This window comes from Larus michahellis, chromosome 12 (assembly GCF_964199755.1).
Source record: "Larus michahellis chromosome 12, bLarMic1.1, whole genome shotgun sequence".
In the NCBI taxonomy this organism is placed as follows: domain Eukaryota; kingdom Metazoa; phylum Chordata; class Aves; order Charadriiformes; family Laridae; genus Larus; species Larus michahellis.
This window is the reverse complement of record NC_133907.1, coordinates 15,119,063-15,131,439: the sequence shown is the minus strand read 5'-3', so window position 1 is coordinate 15,131,439 and position 12,377 is coordinate 15,119,063.

Below are 12,377 nucleotides of genomic sequence, written 5' to 3'. Positions count from 1 at the left end.
CCCCGGAGTGGTGGCCAATGTCCATCTCCGGAGGGAAGAGCTGGGAATGTCAGCCATCTCGAGTACCATCTCTTCGATGGTGGGTGTTTGCTAGCGTGCAATGTTCACTGCTTCAGATTCCTACAACCATGAGAAGTGCAGTTTATGGTGCTCCTACCTACGCTGGCTCCTTAGCATGGGCTGGGAACCCCTTTCATGCAGTTATTCCTTATTGCCATCATTTTTGTCTTATCCAATGGACACGCTTTGAAGGCTTCATTGAACTGGGTGGATCGTTCGATTTCTTTCTGGGTATGATATCAACAGATCGTCTTCTGTTGCTGTTTCACACTTGCTTGGCTCCCAGCACCGAGCCCTGGTCCCCGCTGGGCGCAGCAGGACGCTCTGCCTAGGTGGGGGTGAAATAAGAACGTCGTCTTGAACTACACCCTACTTGTACGAGTTTTCTGGCGGAAAACTAGCAGATGTGTGAGGAGGTCATACTGTCCACAGTGTCGAAGGACACTGAGGATTAGCCTGACTCAGCAGCCCCAAGAATAAATGTCACCGGGTTGGATGTGAAACCAGATGCTCCACAGGGTAGGATGTGAAACCAGATGTTCTCAAGAGGAACAAAAGAATGATAAAAATATACAGTATTTTGCTGAGCTAGAAGGTTTGACTTAGCAACAAATGACTGGCAGTCAATCACTTTCTGCTATAAAAGCCTCGTCCCATCTTTGGGCGAGAGGGATTCTGGTACAGCCCCTCCATAGGAGTATGTTTGGAATTCCTCCCTTGAGTGGGGATGCCCCTCAAGGTTACTCCCCCAAGGCTGAGTGAAAGAGAGCTACCCACAGTCGTCAACATGGGTGAGTAACATCAATCTCTATAAAAATAATAACTTATCAAGCTAGCTTGGAACTATTGATTTAGTAAATGATAATTATAATGAACAGCAGCTATAGCATTTATACCATGGAGTAGATGTTCTGATCAATGCCCTTTAGCCTGATCACACCATTACCAATTATAATAAAGTTTTTTACTTTACTTACGTATATATAGTTTAATTTGTCATTCTTAACCCCGCGGGACAGCTGGGACCCTGAAGTTTGGTGCCCCACTCACCCACCTGTGGGGATGCTGCAGCCCATATGGCATGGGGTGTCTCGTGTCCCCACCAGTGAGTTCCTGTCCCGAGCTGGGTGCCGTGTGTGACCCCATCTCACCCTCCATAGCTCATCGTGGTGGTGCTGTGACGCAGGGGGCAGCCGCCCCAAGCCCCCCCTGGTCTCTGTGGGCCATGTGGGCTGGGCTTATGGCACTGCTGAATTTTGGTCTGGCTTTCCCCTACCCCTCTGGCCCTCCCCAGGGTGCAGGTGAAGAAGGTTTCACAGCTCTGCTCAGCCCAGGGCTTTCCGGGAGGGCTGGAGGGCCAGCGTTGGGCACGGTCCCCAGCGGTGGAGACCCTTCTCCTCTCCCCATCCCACCGCCATCCAGCACTGCCCCCCCATCCTGCCCCCAGTAAAGCCATTCCTCTCCCCGCAGGGTGCACAGACCTCCCTTTACCCGCTGGTTACACCTTTTCCTTAGAGTTTCTCCATTTGTGATATTTTCCTTGATGTTCTGGTGTCTTTTCCTCTCTGGCTCTCGCTGAATCACCGCACACCTCCTGCAGGAGACTGCTTGCTTCCTCTGCGTCTCTCTTGCGGTGGCCTTGGGGACATCGGAGCCCCCACAGCGAGCTCCTGCACCTCTCCCTCTTGCCAAACAAGTTTGTCCCTCAAGATGCGGCGGTGCCGTGAGTCAGGCGTTTGGCAGAGCCTGGCGTTGTGCAGCTCTATTGTTTCCCCGGCTTCTCGATGACACTTGTTCAAAGGAGCCCTCGTGGCCGCAGCATTTCTCGTGGGTTGGGAATGCATTGGGAGAAGTCTCCGGGCTCTCACATGGGTCCTTCCAGCCCACCGCCGCTGGGCCAGATGCTGCAGGGCCATGCCCTGCCACTTCTGGGTTTGTTTTCCTCTTTCTCCAGCCCTGATGCAATTTTGCAGTTATCCTATTCCGCGCTGAAAAGCATCCAGTTGCTAAAGCCGTCCTCTTTCATGTCTCTGCCCAGTGCCGAAGCTCCAGGATCCGCACCATTCCTGTTGCTTTTGCTTGAGGGTTGTTGGGATATTTTCCCCCCTCCACAATTTTTTTTTTGTGGGATTTTGCTGTTTTCTCAGCATTCTTCAATTATGATTTCACATACCTCCTGGAGCTGACTCACTGCTGACAACATCTTCTCTGCGTATCGGAGGGGGAGCTGAGCCAACGTGACTTTCTGGTCTTATTCCTTCCTCTGCCGCCACTGTTCCTCCTTCTCCCCCAGTCCTTCCTGACAAGCACGGCTCCCAAAGTGCCATCACTTCCTCGGGGACACCTCGCCACGAGCACGGTGCACACCTTGCTTCATCCAACACATGGCTGTGGTGCTCTGGGTACGTCCTGGCGTCACCCGTTGCCATCTCTGCTGACAGTCCCAGGGCTTGGAGCACGGGCTGGGAAACCTCTGCATTAGCACCCCTCCCGACATTGCGATTGCAATTTATGCTAAGATTGGCGGAGGGGAGAATATTTCCCTTTTTTCCCCCGAGTCCTTGAGGGTGTTGGAGGAAAACTGGTCCGCTCTGCTAGCTGCTGTGCCCCAGGGCTGCTGCCTGGACCTGCCTGCAGCGGGGATGGGGGGCGAAGCGGGCAAGTGCCTATGCACCGAGGTCGGCGTTTGCTCCAGAGCCTGCGCCAGCTTTCCAAGAAACTTTGGAGGAGGAAAAAAAAAACACCCCAACAACTTTATTTTTTCATTTGCAGCTGGAGCGAGGCCAGATTTTGCAGTGGGACATTCTTTGGTGAAAATGGAGCTGTTTTCTTCTGGCCAGCACACGTTGAATGGCTCCTGCCTGGCCACTGCCATGGGATGGCAGAGCCGTGGCCGGGAGGGGACAGCCTGGGGACACCAGCCCAGGCCCTACCAAGTCCCCGACAAGGTGCCACTGGAGGGGATCGGCTGCCTCTCCTGAGGGCTGTGATCACCGCTTTGCTTTGAAAACTCTCCAGTGCTTTGTTCTCCCCCTGACAGAATCCATTTGGAGCAAATGCAGTCTCGCAGCATCTTGCCAAGCTTTGGGGAGGCTGCTGCGAAGCATTAGCGGCAGATAAGGCCTCCTTGGGGATGGATGTCTGGTGAGGGAGGTGACGGTGGTGGAGCCTCTCCTCTTCTTGTCCCTGGCCTGGGGACAGCGCTGACCGGGCAGAGGAGCCTGCAGGACCTCTGCCAGCCTCTGCCTTGGCTCCTTTTCTGGATGGCCTCCAGGGAATGACCCTGCAAACCGCTGCTCCTTGCATCCCATTGCTGATGGTCCCCTGTCTGCCCGGCACGCCGGGGTGCCCCAGCATCCCCCAGCTCCATGGGGAGCTCGGTGCCAGCCTGAGCAAGGGGCAAGGGCACGTGGCTTGGTGGCAGTGGGGTTGGACCAAGCAAGGGGACAAGAGGAAATGGCCTCAAGTTACACCAGGGGAGGCTGATATTGGATATTAGGAAAAATTTTTACACTGAAAGGGTTATTAATATTGGAACAGGCTGCCCAGGGAAGTGGTGGAGTCACCATCCCTGGAGGTATTTAAAAGATGGGCAGACGTGGTGCCGAGGGACATGGGTTAGTGATGATTTTGGCAGTGGTAGGCTGATGGTTGGACTCAGTGATCTGGAGGTTCCCTTCCAACCCAGACAATTGTATGATTCCATGAAGGGGCAAGGGCATGTGGCTTGGTGGCAGTGGGATTGGGATGGAGCCCCCGTGCTGGGGTCCTGCGCCCGCGCCCCAGCACTGCGGGACCCAAGGCTAGGTTCACCCCAACTGCAGCCACAGTTGCCTCTGGAGGCAAATTCACACCCCCCTGCCTTGTCCCTGACCAGGCATCACTCCCGACCCCCATCTCCAGACCCTTCCCGCTCTGCCTGCTGGGTGTTGCAAGCCCTGGCTCTCCCCTCGGCTGCCCCCTGCACCTCCAGTCCCTGTGCCCCCGAGACTCTGCATTTCCATATACAGCACCAATAACCAGCATTTCTGTGCTGCATTGACGCTGTGCAGCATTTGCACACAGCTTCCACCATGCAGCAGTGATGTGCAGCACAAGGAGGACACGGACCTGTTGGAGCGGGGCCAGAGGAGGCCACGGAGATGCTGGGAGGGCTGGAGCCCCTCTGCTGTGAGGACAGGCTGAGAGAGCTGGGGGGGTTCAGCCTGGAGAAGAGAAAGCTCCGGGGAGACCTTAGAGCCCCTTCCAGTCCCTAAAGGGGCTCCAGGAGAGATGGGGAGGGACTCTGGATCAGGGAGGGGAGCCATAGGATGAGGGGGGATGGTTTTAAACTGGAAGAGGGGAGATTTAGGTTAGATATCAGGAAGAAATTCTGTGCTGTGAGGGTGGTGAGCCCCTGGCCCAGGTTGCCCAGAGAAGCTGTGGCTGCCCCATCCCTGGAGGGGTTCAAGGCCAGGTTGGACGGGGCTTGGAGCAGCCTGGTCTGGTGGGAGGTGTCCCTGCCCAGGGCAGGGGGGTGGAACTAGAGGATCTTAAGGTCCCTTCCAACCCAAACCATTCTGTGATTCTATGATTTATATCGTGCAGCATCAACGTGCATCATTTACACGCGGCATTTATATGCAGCATTTCCATGCGGTACTTCCATGCAGCATTTACGTACAGCATTTCCACGCAGCATCTACACCAAAGTGCTGGAAGGGGAGAAGCGAGGAGATGTCCAGCATGGGTGCCTGGCTTATCCTGCCGGCGGCAGTGCCAGTGGTGCCGGCGGGGATGCCCGTCCCTGCGAGGGGCCTGTGGTGGGGGGGTGGTGGGATAAGCCCTGGACACAGGCTGTCCCTACGCCCGTGGGGACCCAGGGGCTCAGTGACAGTTGACGGGGGGGTGGGAGCAGGGCAGGGCGCAGCGGGGAAGGTTAATGCCGTTATAAGCCAGGGCAGGGGGTCTCCAACAGACGAGGCCTCGCCGGCCAGATGGGGAGACTCGTCTGCCGCGCGCCGGGGCCACAAAGGGGGGTCCCCTGGTAGCAGCTGGTCCCAAGGAAGAGGTTAAGGAGACACGTGTCGGGGCAAAGCCCAAGGGTGGCATACGCGGCCCCGGCCTTTGTCGGGGGTCACCCCCCATCTGACGGGGAGCAGGTGGGGCGGGAGGGCTCCTTCCCAGCTCCATCCCGGCTCCACCACGGCTCCATCCCGGTCCCGCCGGGCTGCAGGGGCACGGCATCGCCTGCCAGAGCTATTCAGCGCCACACTGCCTTTGTTGCCTTTGAGGATAATGAATCCCTTTTTTTTTTTTTTCTTTTTTTCTTTTTCTCCCCAGAAAGAATGGGAATGGCCCCATGGCCACCCCAGAGCAGGGTACAAGGCAAGGGACAATGACAGGGTGAGCAACTCAAGAGCAGGGGCAGGGTCGGGCCGAGCATCCTCCTGCATGGAGCCTGACGGGGACCAGGGTGGGTGTCCGTCCTGCCCACTCACTTCTGGTGCTATCAGGAAAAACTCCGGCAGATAATTCATCCCTGGAGCCGGGACCGGCCGGACTGCAGCCCCACAGGTATCGCTGGCCCCAGGACCCGCAGTGGGTGCCAGGATCCGGCCAGGGCATGTCCCTGCAGCCCTCACCAGGCGCAAGCCCCCGCTGCCCCCTCTGCTCCCCATCGCCAGCGGCGCGGGGCTAATTTCAATTATCTTCTCCGGGCCATATGAATTCTATTAATATCAAAGTAATGAGGTAATTACTGCGATTCGGAGGAACGGCTGGGGAATTGCTTGGGATAAGGATTGCGCCAGCCAAGAGGGTAAATGAAAACCTCTTTGGAAAGAGGCAAAGGGCTGTACCAGAGGTGAGCGGGGGCCTGGGGCAGTGGGTGATGCCCAGGGTGTCCTTCCCCAGGGAGGTCACTGCTGCCAGCCCTGGGTCCCCCTCTCATGCCGGGGGCTCCTTTGGAGATGCCATGGGCTGGATGAGGAGCCCGCAGCAGGGGTGATGCCCCCCATCCCCTGCCACAGCCCACCCAGCCTCTGCACAAGCCCCCTCAGGGCTCATGGCTGGAGCATCCTCCCTGGGATGCGGATGGATGCCCCTGCTCAGCCTTCCCTGAGCCGTGTGGGTTCAAGCCACTGCCCTGGTGCTTTGTTTAGGGAGCCCTTAAAAGCGGCACTGAGATGGGCAACGCGTGTCCTGCTGCCAGCAGGAGCTGGGGGCTCGGGGCTGTGGCAGGTCCCCTCAGGCTCCAGTAGTCCCGGGGAAGGATGGGGACTGCTCACCGACCCTGCCTGGCCCCCGAACCCAGGGAATTGGGGCTTTTCCAGGTCCAACACCATTCCTGGACTGTCAAAAAGACCTGGCAAAACTCTCAGTGCTGGTCCCCCAGGAAGCTCTGAGCTTACTTGGGGGGCCTGGGCCAGGGACATGAAAAGACCATTGGGAAGGGGGTAATAGCAGGGACCAAAATACATCTATACATCCCCCGATAAAACAAGCTCCAGCCACCTGTCAGACCGAAAAAAGAGCTTCGCACCGGGCAGTGGATGGGGCCTGCAGACATGGTGCCCACAAAGGAAGGGAAGGGGCCCCTCCTGCATCCCCCTCAGCTGCAGGGTGCTTGAGGGATGTGGGCAGAGACTGGTCCCGGCTGCAGCGGGGGCCCAGCCAGGAACCGGGGACGGTGCTGGGCACAGGGAGGGCAGGGGGCTGAGCCCGGGCAGCGTACGCGGGTAAAAATAGCTCCTGTTGCAGAGCAGGAGTGTCACGGACGCCTGCCAAGTGGAGAGGGAGGGCGAGGTGCCTCCCAGGTCCTTCTGAAAGGAATTTGGGAAGGAAGGAGAGGATGGGTTTTGGGGCCATGGTGCTGAGCAGAAAGCCAGGGCAGGAAGGGGGACCGGCAACCCCACAAAAACCCGGGCTGGGGCTAGCCCACAGCCCGGAGTAAATGGGTGATGAGAAGCAGTGAGAACTCTGCTCCAGTGCTCTCTTAGCCAGGATAAGGAAGGAGTTTTTTTACCGCAAGGGTGGTGAGCCCCTGGCCCAGGTTGCCCAGAGAAGCTGTGGCTGCCCCATCCCTGGAGGGGTTCAAGGCCAGGTTGGACGGGGCTTGGAGCAACCTGGTCTGGTGGGAGGTGTCCCTGCCCAGGGCAGGGGGGTGGAACGGGATGGTCTGAAGGTCTCTTTCAACCCAAACCACTCCGTGACTATGATAACCAACGGGCTGAGCAGGCAGCAGCTGGCCCAGGGGAAGCGTGTCCCTTGTCCCCTGTGGGTGCTGGCCTGGGGCTCCGAGGCACAAAGCCATGCCTGGTGAGATGAGCCAGAAGGAGCAACGTCCCCCATTTCCCTTGTTGGTGCCACCAGTTTTGCACCAGCCGCCGCCCCACTTGCCCCTGCAGGCTGGGAAGGGATCAGGGCAGATTCTACAATTTGTGAGCTGAGCGTGGGGGTTCTCAGCTGGCTGCAAAACCGCCCGGCTCCCACGAGGGGTTTTTCCCCAGCAGGCAGCACCCAGCCAGACGGGGGGGTTTTTGGGCAGAAGGTGCCCCAGCGCCCAGGGTGGGGGGCTCCGGCCGCCCCCCTGCCCACGACGGGCCCCGGCTGGCTGCAGAGCGGCTCTTTGCTGGCATCTGCTGTCAGCTTGAAATCCTGCACCTGCCTTTTTTTTTTCCACGGAGCAAGACTGAAACTCGGCCCAGAGCTGTTCCTCGCCCCACTCCTGGGAAGGAGGAAGGGTCCTTGGGAGGATGGGTCCATCATCCGCCCGCAGCATCTGCAAGGCCAGAGCTGCCCCATCGAGACATAGCCCTTGCAGGGCAGAAGGATGCGCTGAACTCAAAAACCTGATGCTGAAGGTGGCTTTCCAGCCAGACCTGGGGGAACATCCCTTTGGGCTCATAAACAGCCTTTTCTTGGGACACAAGGCTATTCCCGTCCCTCCTGCCCCTCTGCGCTGTGCTCGGGGCAGGAGGCTCTTCCTGCAGCATCCCCTCAGCCAGGGGAACGAAATAACCCCCATCAAGGTCTCCTCCTGCTCCAGACAACCTCGGTGTTGTCATGTTGACAGGCCATTGCAGAGAAACGACGGCAGCGGAAAGAAGTGACATTTATCGAAGCTCTATTTGCTGAGTTAAAAAAAGCCCGGGGGAGCTGGAAGCGCCGGGACGCTGCCAGGTCCCTGCGCCGGGCGAGCTGGCATTTCCCACTGGCATCCAGGCCTGGTGGAGGAGCCAGGAGGGGACCAGGCTTTCCCCGTGGCTTTGCTGGGGCACATCGGGGGCGCAGAGGCACCAGGAGGGGTGCGCGGGGGTCCCTGGCTGTGTGGCCATAGCCACTCTCCATGTGTGGGACTGCCTTGGCCAGGGAGCAGGGTTTTGCCTGCAAAGTGTGTTTGTCCGTCTGTCTGTTCCCCCCACCCCCGAACCCACAGTCCACCGCAGGATTTTAGCAACCTCCCCATCAAACACTTGGGATGCAATTAAAGCCGGGCTGGAGCAGCTGGGGAGCGGGGAAGGGTTTGATATTGCTAAATAAAGCATCCCAGAGGTCAGACGCCCTGTCAGGCGGCATTGCCTGGGCACGTGTGTCCTGGAGGGAAGACGCTGCCCGTGCCCATGGGAGAGGCCACATCACCAGCGACAACATCTCCGAGCCCCTGTGCATCACCCATGCAGCCGGGAAACACGGCAGCGATGTGCCCAGCGCTCCTTGCAGGCCTGGTGTCAGCTAGGACCTGCCCGCCCTCGCCCCGTGACGAAGTTTCCCCACGAGCTCCGGTGCCGGTGCCGCAGCTACTGCAGCCACGGTGCCTGGGGACATACAGAATCGTGGGGGCTATCTCCGGAGGTGCATCCCAACAGCTCTGCAGCCCAAGGGGCAATTCTTTCCCAGTGCCCAGCAGGGAGGAAACACCGTTTTCATTTGCAAGCTGCAAATTAATCAAAACACAGAGTTTTTGGCTTATTCCCCAATGGAAGAGGCCAGTGGTGTGAAGCAGCCCAATTGAGACTGCAAACGTGACGGCAGATTTTACAATCTGCAATTCATGTGCTGACTTTTATGATTAATTTATGCCCGTCAAATTACCCTAGGGGCTGATTGAAGTCCCTGCCACTGGTGCTGCTTGGTCTTACAGCATCTGAGAGCCAGAAGCTACGGCAGGCAGCGAATATTGGGCTTTAAAGTGTGACAACTATAGCCTTTCCCAAAGCTATCTCAGCTCCTGGGTGCTGCTTTTTCCCATTCATTCGCTTGTTCTTCGATAGAAATGATCCTGCCCTGATAACATAAAATCTGCCCAGGCGGTAGCAAAAGTCTGTTCACACCATTAGAGCCCAGCTGGTCGTGATTTTCTTGCAGGGATCTGGTAAGAGATGAGTCCGGACTGCGACAAAAGAAACTTTGCAGGGAATAATTATGTCCCAAAGCAAACAGAAAGTGCTCTCAAGTTAAAGGACTCAGAGATTACAGCGATTTTAAGGTCAGACAAGGTTGTTTTGCTGCATTTGTTGCGTAAGAAAGGATGAATCCATCAATTAAATAGATATTGCATCTCTAAATCTATTAATATCTATATTAAAATCTATCTTAAAATCTATCTACGTGAATACCTATCTATATAATAAAATCAATTTTATTCCCTTTTCCATCCCTGGCAGGGTTTTCATTGGGGTCAGTCCTGCGGGGCAGGGTTGGTGCCATCCCCAGCCCCCATGAATTCCCCGGGGACACTGAGCAGAGCAGCACTTCCCCGGTGCTGAGGGCTGAGGACTGTCAGAGCATCCCAGGGACTGTCGGAGCATCCCAAGCACCTCCAACAGCCTGAGATGTTCTTAGCTGGATCCCCACAGTTCGGGAATGTTGTCCCAGGCGCTGAACGTGAGCTCTTAAGGTCTTTTCTTTTGTTTCAGAAGGGATTAATTAAATTAACACAAGTAACGAAACATCTCACGGCACTCTATAAATAGGCTGGTGGGTTCTGACACATCTCCTGGCTATGCCAAGAAATGAGCCTAATAATAGCTGCTTAACGATGAAGTTCAGGGGGCTGGAGAGATCCCACAGAGAAAATGCCGGGAGGGGCTCAGCCCTGCCATGGCCACGGCCTGGGGACGCGCCATCGGTCACTGAGAGCGTGCTGCTGGAGGGACCGGCTCAGCACAGACCCGGGGCAGGGGACATGGAGCCCATCACCACGCACACCATCAGGTCCCCCTCCTGGGGACTGTTTGGAGGGCGGTTGGAGACAAGCGATGCTCTTTCCAGCTAAAAAGCGTCAATTTCCCCCCGGGCTGGGGGTCAGGGTGCTGGCAGCACCCCCAGCCCTGCACCGCAGCCTCCTGTGCTGCCCGGCCCCTTCCCCTCCCACCGCTCCTGCTGCCAGGGAGAAATTCCCAGCTGGGCTTTTGTCACCCATGCACACGTGTTTCTGCGGGAAGTTTCTATTTCTGTGAATAGCAATTTTTCAAGCAACTCCCTCCCCCACTCCTGCCCTGCTTCCCTTCGGCAGGAGCCCTGACGAAGGCCGCTGGCATGCCTGGAAGCTGCGACTCACCCCCACATGCCAGCCCTGGCCACAGCCTTCATCCTCCATCCCCCCATCCCACGATCCCTCCTGCAGCACCACGGCACAGGAATCACGCTCGTGATATCTTGCGATATCAAATCGAGCTGGGACCATCCCATGCGCTGGGCTCCCAGCGCTCACCGCAGCCCTGGGACACGAAGAGGCTCCTAAGAAATGAAGGAGCCCGAGCAAAAGCAGGTTGAGAGCCTGGCCAGGGGAGCCAAGCCTATGGAAAAGTCCCCAGAGCAGCAGCATCTCTGCTTGGGGGGCACCAGGACCCCCAGGAACGTCCTGGAGTGCCCAACCTCCCCGGGCCACAGCTCTCACCTGACCCAGCTGCGCAGAGGAGCCAGCAAATGTTTTTTTCTCTGGGATGAAATCCTGGAGCCAAGCGCCCAGCACTGCACCAGTCTGCTGAGCCCCATTGCTCCCCTCCTGACTTACCCCCTACTCCAGCTGAGCCCCGGAGTTCGGGGACCAGGGTCTTCAGGGCACTTTGGACTCCTGATTTGCTTTGGAAGAAGCCAACACCTCCAATACTTGCCTTGGGTCACCATCCCACATAAATCATAGCATCATAGAATGGTTTGGGTTGGAAGGGAGCTTAAAGGCCATCCAGTGCCACCCCCTGCCCTGGGCTGGGACACCTCCCACCAGACCAGGTTGCTCCAAGCCCCGTCCAACCTGGCCTTGAACCCCTCCAGGGATGGGGCAGCCACAGCTTCTCTGGGCAACCTGGGCCAGGGTTTCACCACCCTCACAGCACAGAATTTCTTCCTGATATCTCATCTAAATCTCCCCTCTTTCAGTTTAAAACCCTTCCCCCTCATCCTATGGTTCCACTCCCTGATCCAGAGTCCCTCCCCATCTGTCCTGGAGCCCCTTTAGGGACCGGAAAGCCACAAATAATTGATGCAATTGCCAAAGGAATATTAATTGCTGAAGAAGGGGAAAGCAGGCAGTCCCGCAGCCTCTCCAGCAGTGGTGTCCATGAGATGAGCTTTCTACTCTGAATCCAATGGCTTTAGGAGTCCCCGAGCACGGCTGGGCCAACAGGTCTGGTGTATCTACAGCCTCCATAGCTCCAGGAGGGCAATTGCTCATGTCCTGCATCCTACTTTCTCCGGGCTTAGCGCCTTTGTGCTAACAAAGCCCGTCTGCTAACGAAGCTTGTCCGCATGGGACAAGCAACTCTGAGTTTGCAGAGGTGTTTGCTGTCCCCCATCCCTGGTGGGGATGATCTGGTGGCGATGGGGGACAGCAAACATATCTGCAAAATCAGAGCAGATACCAAACCAAGGACTTGGGTGACTCGGGAGGAAATAAATGATGCTTTTATTTAGGCAAATCTACTACTGGAACAGAAGCGGCACAGGGGCTGTGTCGGCCTCGCTGCGCGAGTGGGTGAAGCTGGTTCTCCGAGGGAGGAGAAGTCATGTCATCATGCCGGGGCTCCAGGGAATTAAATGTCTTCTTCATCCCAGCAGCGGGATGGGGAAAGGCAAGGCTTCTCCCCCTGCCTGGCATTGCCACCATCCGGACGGCTTCCAGGCATCCAGCCCGTGCTCCTCAGCATCCTTGCTGCCAGGCGCAGAGCTGAGAAATGCAGGAAAACAACCCAAACGGTGCCGTTCTGCTGCGCTAAAAGCACTATTTAGAGTTCCTGCTGCTGCTTCAGATGGGAATGTGGCCTTAAAGGCTGGAAATATCAAAAGCAGCGCTGGGAAGGAAGAAAAACTCCAGACAAACTGCTGATTGAAGC